The sequence below is a fragment of the Hyaena hyaena genome, unplaced genomic scaffold (assembly GCF_003009895.1).
Source record: "Hyaena hyaena isolate Hyena2069 unplaced genomic scaffold, ASM300989v1 scaffold_405, whole genome shotgun sequence".
NCBI lineage: Eukaryota > Metazoa > Chordata > Mammalia > Carnivora > Hyaenidae > Hyaena > Hyaena hyaena.
The window spans coordinates 1,627,648-1,637,646 of record NW_024081039.1 but is presented as its reverse complement, the minus strand read 5'-3'; positions in this window follow the sequence as shown (position 1 = coordinate 1,637,646).

Sequence of the window (9,999 nt, the reverse complement as noted above, 5' to 3'; positions counted from 1 at the left end):
GCCAAATTATGGTAGCAGCCCAAGTGTGCATCCAAAGACGAATGGATAAAGAAGAAGTGATAGGGGAAATAGGTGAAGGAGATCAAGAGTACACTTATGCTGATGTGCACTGAGTAATGTATAGATTTGTTGAATGCTATATTGTGTACCTGAAATTAATATAACACTGTATGTTAATTATATTGGAATTAAAATTAAAAAAATAAAGTAGCAGCTTTTGTTCTTATTTTCCTTGCTATCTTCTGTTTTCAATCCCACTGTCCTGCTCTTATTTTTATTAATTTATTTCTTCTTCTTGCTTCAGATTTAATTTATTCTTCTTGTTCTGAGATGATAAAATAAAGGCTTAAGTCAATGACTTGAGAAATCTCTCCTTCTTAATATGGATATTTTAATGCTATAAATTTCTCCCTAGCACTGATTTACCTGCATCTGAAAAGTTTGTTATGTTGAGTTTTCATTTTTAATTTATAATTTTTTTCAATTTTACTTTCTGATTTTCTCTTTGATTCAGGGATTATTTAGGAGTATGCAGTTTAAATTCTGAATATTTCCTTTAATAGTGTAATTACACTATTCTGTACAAGCCCCACAGTATGGAAAATGGGTGAACCTATCTCCCTGCTTCTTTTCACCCATGTTTCCTGTGTTCTGTGCTTTCTCCACATAGCACCAAGAATAATCCCTTTATAGCATTAGCCAGATGCTATCACGTCTTTGCTCCCCGGCTTCCTATTTCACTCAGGAGTGGCAATAATTACTTCAGTAGCCAACAAGTCCTCCAGGACCTCATGCGTGTCAGGTGCTGAGCTGAGTGGAGGGAGTTGAGATGGCAGGTGTTGAAATAGCTGATTAAGAGGACAAACCAAAACAAAAGAAACAGGCAAGGCCTTAATCACTTACTGCAATGGTATAAACAGGAGGAAGTGATGGCTCCCTCCTGTTCTATTTTTCCTCATGAAATGACATGGATCAGGTGGATCAGCAAAGATGTGATATCTCCTCACTGCCCAAGGAACCTAAAACAAAAAGTTCCTGCCATTTTATGGGCCTGGGAACTAAGGGGAGGGCTGGGAGTACTGAGTACTGACTCAGAGTAAAGAGAGTATCTCCAGGGCTCCCTCTCTCCCCTGATAAAGTGGTCTTGGCAGAGGTACTTGGGGAAGGTCTGGATAAAGAGACCTCTGATTGGAGATGACTGGGCTGGGAATGCAGATATGCATAAGAGCATGGCCTGAGTCCTTGGCTGCAGGTCTCCTCAGAGGCTGTGATGCATTGGCTTTGCACAAGTCTGGTGTGGGAAAGGCAGCTTTTTCCCAGGCCTGCCAGCTAAAGACTTTGCAATTGCTTAAGGTCCTGCCTGAATGCACCTTCTCTAATCTGTATCTCAGCCCAGGTCCTCCACTAATACCCTGGGGCCAGGGAGCAAGAACAGATGGAGGCCCACATACTGTCTGTCTAAATTTGAAGTCACAGATCAAGACAACCAATTCTAAACAAAACGTATTCTATTCTCCTACCTTGACAGCTATATCCTCATACTTAAAAATAACATAAAAATTGATAAGTTTAAAAAATCAATATGCATAAATAGAAACTGCATAAGCTCTAATTTTATGTGACTCAAAATCTGAAAAATATCAAAGAAGACTATATTTTATTATTATTGGATGTTTCAGTGTTGTTAGACTGGAGATGAGTAACAAAATAAAGACATCCATAAATTATTTTACATTTATCCACAATGTTTATTTTTTGTCTCTACTTCAGTAAAATTATTATTACGACAAATTATGCAATTTATGTTATATTGATAATAATGATATAAGCATTAAAAATTATAATTTAATTGGCACCTGGGTAGCTCAGTTGATTAGGTGGCCAACACTTGATTTCTGCTCAGGTTATGGTCTGGTGTTCATGAGTTTGAGCCCCAAGTTGGGTTACAGGCTGACAGCTCAGGGCCTGCTTGGGATTCTCTCTCCCTCTGTCTCTGCCCCTACCCCACTCACTCTCTCTCTCTCTCAAAAACAATAAGTAAACTTTAAAAATTAAAATTTAGTTCTCAGCATTCAAGAGTCTCTCATGGTTTGACTCTCTCCCTTTCCCCCACCATTTCTCCCCTTGAATGCTGAGAACAAACTGAGGACTCACGGGTGTGGGGGGGGAGGGGGGATGGGCATGGAGGAGGGCACTTGTGGGGATGAGCACCGGGTGTTATATGGAAACCAACTTGACAATAAACTATCTGTAAAAAAAATAATAAATAAAAAAATTTTTAAAAATTAAAATTTAGTTATAATCAAAGCATGCAAAAATTTAAGATATTTTCATCAAATGTAATAAATTAAATAATTAAAAATTGAAATTTTCTTCATATATTAAGCAGTCATTTTTCTTTTATTCTATTATCTATTGAAATTATAAGACAAAAGGTAAAACATGATTTTTAATATCACAATTTTAAATAAATATCAATTAAATATAGCCAAAATGGGGATTTTAATTCAAACATCTTAAATATTTTAATAGAAATTTATTTTGTATTTTGTAACTGAAGATTCAACATCTTGTTATCACTGGAAAGAATTGGTACAGTGCTTCATGCATATTTTTTGTGTGTGTACATAGCAAACTGAAGAGTCAGATGAATTGTTTGCTATTGCAAAATACTTGTCAATCTCCATGTGTAACTATCTATGAGAACCCCAAATCAAGAATAGAACATAAAGACAGACATTTGTTCTGCAAGAATCTAGTGCATTTGCGCTAAGGATTTGATCATTTTAATCACTTTGTCATACCCTTTACCAACATGCTTCTGCTGCTTAGCCCTCTCTGCACCCAATGGTGGCCAAAGTTCAGTCTACCCACAATAGGGCTTTGGAAAACAGTTGCCTAATGTTTCAAAAACACATGGCAAGAGCTATGGAGAGGCATTACCCTGGGGCCTGAACAGTGCTGGCTCTAACAGCAGATGTTTGGGGCTTGGTAGCACTGTACCACATCTGCACACCAGATTCCTAGTGACTCGGACACCTGTGCATGGCTTCAATACATTTATTTTGTGTGGGTGTTCATGGTGTGTGGGGCCTTCTAAAGCATGGGCCTTGGCAGGTCAGTCCTGCCTTGCACTGGCTGATCCCTTTTCTGGAACAATCTTCCAGATATCTGCAATGTTCCTTTAAGGCCTTGCTCAGATGACTCTTCTCAGTGAGGCTTATCCCTACTCCCCTATTTAAAATTACCATCTCCACCTCTACATTCACCCAGGTACTCCATATACTCCTTATCTTGCTCTTTTTCTTTTTTTTCACCACACCTACCATCTTGTAACACACCATGTATATTATTTACTGTCAGTCTGTATCCACCGGAATAGTGTTTATTTAGGGTTCTCCATGGAAACAGAACCAATAGGAGATGGATGGATGGATGGATGGATGGATGATGGATGGATGGATGGATGATGGATGGATGGATGGATGGATGGATGATGGATGGATGGATGATGGATGGATGGATGGATGGATGATGGATGGATGGATGGATAGTGGATTTATTATAAAAATTGGCTCATAAGCTTATGGGGGCCAATAAATCACATGATCTGTCATCTGCTGGCTGGAAAACCAAGAAAGCCAGAGTCCAAATGCCCAAGAACCAGGAGTGTCAATGTCCAAGGACAGAAGATAGATGTCCAGGCTCAGGCAAAGAGCAAGTTTGCCCTTCCTTTACCCTTTTGTTATATTCAGGCCCTTGATGGACTGGGATGATACCCACTTTCACTGTGAGGATCATCTGCTTCACCCAGTGTACCCAATCAAATGCTCGTCTCTTCCACTCAAAAAGTCTCCTTTAACATTTCTTGTAGAGCTGTTTCAGTGGCGATGAGTTCCTTTACCTTTTATTTGTCTAACAAACTTTTTATCTTCCCTTCTATTCTGAATGATAACTATTTTAAAAAAGAAGTGAATAAAATCATATCGTGCCTACACACATGTTATTCAGCTTTACAAAAGGAAATCCTGCTTTTGTGACAATTTGGATGAACCAGGAGGCCATTAGGCTGAGTGAAATAAACCAGACACAGAATACAAATCACCACTTATATGAGGAATCTAAGAGTCAAACTCATGGAAGCAGAGAGTAGAATGTTGGTTTCCAGGGGCTAGGTGAGGGGAAAATGGAGAGGGATTTGTCAAAGGGTACTAAGTTTTCATCTGTGCCAGATGAAAAGCCCTAGAGATCTACTGTCTAGAATAGTGCCTTCAGTTAATATTACTTATTGTATACTTAAAATGTTGCTGAAAGAGTAGATCTTCTGTTAGTGTTCTTATCACACACACAAAATACTAATAAAGAAGATGGAGGGAACTTCTGAAGGTAATGAATACATTTAAGGCCTAGATTGTGGTGATGCCTTCTCAAATATATACTATCTCCAAACTCATCAAGTTCTATACACTAATTATATGCAGGTTTTTTGTATGTCAATCATACCTCAAAATGATTTAAAAACCAAAAAATAAAAAATAGTAGTAAAAACAAACAAGGAATGAATCTGTATTTGGAAGGGTCCTTGGCACTTGATAAGGACTTACTCAAATTGGCGATTATGGATGCATGTATGGATGCATTAATAATACTTACCTTTCATTTGAACTGTGAACCAGGATACAATCTATTTTACAACTCAATAATTACCAATTAACTCAGAAATATACTGACTATAGATAAAACCCTAAATTAATACCAAGAAAATCTGGACTGGTCAACAAGTTTTGTACCTCTCAGACCACCATTTGTTTCTCATTAACTAGAGCATTCCCAGGGGGAAACAGCATTTTCCAATTCAATATCAAAAACAGAACAGAATCCTGGTCACCAAATAAATATTTCCTATAAAATGAGGCAACCCAAAAATGCTGTAAATGGAATTTAGAGTCTCAAAGCAGCTGTGCTTCACATGGAACAGAACAATCAAGATGACAGCACAAAGATACAAATGAACACATACTATCCATTATTGAGGTACAATTTCCTCAATCTTTTAAAGAAAAGTCCAGCTTTTCAAGTATTGTTTTAGTGTAGACTGTGAACTCTGTGTGTATTTGTCATTCATTCATACCCTCTGGCACATCGTGCCATTGAAAGTTTGTTGAATCAAAAAGGGGATGGATCAACACGCTGCTTCTAAACATCACCGCGTGTTGAAGGCACAAGTCAGGTTGCACCCACTCTCCCAGTGCTGTTGTAAGTCTGAAGTTAATGCCCATGAAGCCTCTGATAAGAATGAATTATAATGCTAGGAACTCTGCACCGCACACATTCATTTCTGAATGAACCTCAGACTTCTACTAGAGCAGGGTTACTTTACATATAGAGCTTTCGAGGTCCATCTTTCAATTAACTATCAAATTCCCCTACTTTGTCAAGGCAAATGCATACATTTCCAAGCCTTCCAAGGAGGTGGCAGTGGGGATGGGGTTTATTAGGGTCTTGTAGGGCGGGCAGATAGTCTGTATGCCATGCCTGGGTAGAGCCAAGTGGGAGAGCAGTAAAAACAATATGGCTGGCTCCATGCTAAGGCAGGGACAAAAGGGATGCAAAGCTCTTCTGAATATGATATCACAGGAGGTGGCTGGAAAAGTGGCCTGAAGTAATGCCAAGGTCAGCCTGGACATAGGAAGAGTGGAATGGATGATTTTTCCCTTAAATTTGACTAAACTTTTGAGGGCGACAAGCATACCTTCTCTCCCTTTGGCCTCAGCAGCAGCTAGCACGGTGCTGACTATGTAGCAAAGGTTTATAAACAAATCCTTGATAAGTTGAATTAAATGAAGGAAGCCAGATTTGTCAACTGTGCCGAAGTCTGGATGCTGTTGGGTAGAAAACACTGATTTGATTCAAACTATCATTTCCCCCCAATTCTGACCACATATCAGGGGGGCCCTGAGAGTAGAAGGTTAGTTCTTGCCAGGAATCAAAATTAAGAGACATTTACAGTATGAGATGGCAAGGAGGTTTGACCTTGAATGCTGGCACTCTTCAGTGAGAGAACTACCCAAGATAGTTCTTGACGATGTATTGATGATGATGTTCTAGTCAAATGCAGATTGGCTGGGGGAAAACACCTTGACTGATTAGCAGTTTATCATGATTCAGGGAAAGCCAGGTGGTGATCCCTATGTTCATATTGTCACTCCTGACATGGAGAAGAGCAAGACCGTGACTCAGTATGTGTGTTGGCAGCTTATTTCGGCTTCCAAAGTCTCAGTTTCGTTAACTCTATAATGATTTAGGTGAAATGCCCTGTGAAGTCTCTACCAGCTCCAGGAAAAGAACGGAGTTTGAAGTCCATTTCTATTTAAATGAGTACTCTAAAACTTGTTCTTAACTCATTTTTGCTAATGATATCAAATGTGTTAAAAGTAATTAATGATTGTGAAAAATGAGTTATCAATTCCCAGATGTGCTGCATGCTTCTAATTTTGTCTCTCCAGTTATGCTTGATTCCATCCTTCACCCTGCTCTCTGCTTCAGGGATCAACCTGTTTCAACCTCATCAGCTGCCTCTTTGCCACCTGGCTTCCAGATGGTTTTGGGCGATGGGGACCTGGAAGGAACTAAGAAGAAGGGGAAGGGGAACCTGGCATGGTCCCTTGAGTGAGGTCATCGCTTTTCTAAAACTGGACTTCTCTATGAGAATCTCCCGCTGGATTCTGCTAAGCACTCCCTCATCTGGTCCTTCAGGCTCAAGGACAGTCACAACCCACTGATGCAGTATTCCTTAGGGTCCCCACTCCAACCTACATAATCAGTCCCTTTCTTCAACCTCCTTGAGTGATTCTCTTTTGAATGTGACATCTGTTTACTGCTGGAATGCTAATCCACCATCACTGTGCCTTATACAATCAGTAAATAATAAATTTTTGTTTAATTGATTAAATATGTATAAGGTATATGTCTACTTGGATGGCTGTACCATCTTTGGAAAGGTCTGATTAAGCTTGTGGAGAGCAAGGATAGAGAATTGAGAACAAACATCCTGGACCAAACAGCTTGGCTCTTCCTTTGTGTCTCTTGCTGTCTAAGCCTCCCTCTTGGTGTCACTGTTGAAATCACGATGGGTTTTACTTTATGTATATCTATCTGTCTGTCTACTATCTATCTATCTATCTATCTATCTATCTATCTATCTATCTATCTATCATCTTCTATCTATCTATCTATCTCTATCATCTCCCTAAAAGGATAATCTGATGGATGCATTTGAGGTTCCCTACAGTCACCTTCTAGCTCCAGTATTATTCTTGTCCAATGAGACTTGGGTGGGACAGCTCTTTCACAAAGCTTCTTTTCTCAGAGAGGGACAGCAGGTGGAAGTGTAACTTGCAGGCACTTTGAAGAGTCCTGGCTTGTCCAGTACAAGTGGACTGTGGAGGCATGAAAACAGACCAGGAGACAAGGGTGAAGGCAAGCAGTCAGCATACAGACCCATCTTTAGAATCTTTTCTAACCACTTCTTCCCTAGTCTGAGACTTAGCTCCCAGCCAGATCCTCTCACTACCTAGTGTCACCTGGCCTTCTGGAAGCCTAGGGCAAGGAGAAGATTTTGGGGGGCTACTATTTCCATGGAGTGTCCTCCCATGCTCAATTTTTCTTGCCCCTAACTGCAAGCTTGCCTGCTTTCTGGCAAAAAGAAAGGAAGCATGATAGTCTTGAGTTACCAAACTTCAATATTTTAGGTTCTGTGTGACAATGGTATATAATGCATCTCAGGTATCAGGTCTCCAATTTCCAAATGAAAAATTGCATAAATAAAAAACATTGTCAAAGAACTGGAAATAAGCTAACTGAAGACCTAGAGGAGATACCAACTGGAGACACTGGAAGAATTTCTCCACACTAGTGGGGTTTTCTTGAGATAACGATCCTAGCCTCAAATTCTCTGTCTTTTGAAACAAACTGAACAGAGCCAGTAGATTGAAAGAAGTCTCATACCTAGAAGAAGTGCAATCAGAGGAGAGCAACAGAGACGCATTCAGTTATTCATTTGCTCATTCATTCTGTCATTGAAGACTTACTTAGTGAACATCTACTACGGGCCAGGCTGTGTATATGATGCCAGGACATGACAGTAAACAAAACAGCAGATATGGCTTCTGCTGTCATGACACTTATACTTCAGTGTGCAGTGGAGATTGGTTTGGCAAGTTTCCAAAAAAAGATGGACATCAGTTGATCTTTCTGTTGGAGGGGAGATACCTTTTGTTTTGGGAAAATTACAAAATATCCTTTCAGTCACCTAAACATAAATTAAGTATCCAGATACTTTGTGAAAGGAGAAATGAGTCTTAACTCTAACTCTCTGATCTCTGAATGAAATCCCTTTCTTTCCCTATCCTCTTCTCTGGTGATGTCTGGGCTTGAAGATGGGTGATTATTTGGGTGGTTTGGAATGGGGTCGGCAGTTCCTTAAGTATGACAGGATCTAGACTCTCTTTTTATGGTGTTAAAGTTGTAGTAACATAATCAACTAGAGTACTGCTACTGAGTTCAAAGACCAAGAAATGAGCATTATTTTACTACTGTTTTTACATGTCAAGTCTGAGATCCCATATACTCAGGTAGAAACTCTTTAGGCTCAGTCATTACTGGTGTTCCCTTCTATGCCCCTCTTTCCTTCTCTTTCACCAAATCCTAGGTCTTTCCCAGAACTGAGTATTTGAGGGGCCTTTCCTGCCTTCAGCCCCCAGTTGCCTGTGACACAATCATGCACTCTATTGATGTTCATTCACATTCACCAACTGACATCTGGTATACCTGTTTGCATGTTTTCCATCTGCTCCATAATATATAACCTCTATTAAGGCAGGGATTGGGTGCATAGCCACAGCACCTAGAGTAATGTCTGGCACATATTTTGAATCCAATTGGTATTAGTGCAGTGACTGAGAGAAGGGGTGGCTTGTCACTAACTGTGTGTTCATTTCCAGGCCTGCACGGCTGAAGGAAACACCCTCCTACTCCTTGCTGTGTGTCAGTAGGAGAAGGCTCGGGATGGAGTCAACTAGAAACCTCTGTGAGCTTAGCTCCAGTCTTACTGGCTCACTACATTCATCCTCATTCCACTGCATCCCTGGAGAGAAGGGAAGGAATGGCCTTCAGGGCCCATCTAGCATCTACCCACCATCTTGGGGGAAATATCTCCTCTCCACAGTAACTCCCAAAGCATTCATCCCCTGCCCTTGCATAAATCTCTTTAATGTGATTAGGCTTTTGAAAATAAAGAGGAGAAAGCTGCCTTCAGGTATCATCCAAAGTCCCTTAAACAAAAAAACAAGAAGATTTGGCTGCCATTTTGGAGCCAGGAAAGGAAGAACCACGTGGAGGGTGGCTCAAGAAGGACAAGCTGGTGAGTATTCAAGTGTTGCCAAACCTCAATAATTAAAAAAGACTGACCAGTGTCCCCTGGGTTGAGCCACCAGAGAGACTGGGGGCTGGGGAAGGTGGGCACAAGGTGGGTCCCAGAGGCCTGGGTGTGGTGGCGGTATGGCAAATGTGTGGGAATGAGGTGGAAGGCCAGGAGATAGAGTGTAGGTGATTACTTCAAGGACTCAGCTCAAAGCGAAGCACAGCGTGATGGAGTGGCCGAGGGAACACCTGGGCGATGGAAAACATTTTAAAAATTTAAAGTAAATTAAATATAAATGTTAAAAATTAATTAAACTAAATTGCATTTCTCTTTAAATTAAAAAAATGTTTTTAAGATGGGAAAAACTAGGGCATGTCTGAATTTTGAGGAAGAGTCTTTCAAGACAAGGGGAAGACACTGCAGCATAGAGATCAAGGCACTGGGCCTGGGCCTGGGAGGCAGCCCCTTGTCAGAAGACAATAGAATGGGCACACTGCAGGCTCCATCTGCCTTGAGAGGTGAGGAGTCTTCTGAATGAGGGGCGGTGGAGGATGCAGGGGAGTGGTGATGCGGAGTAG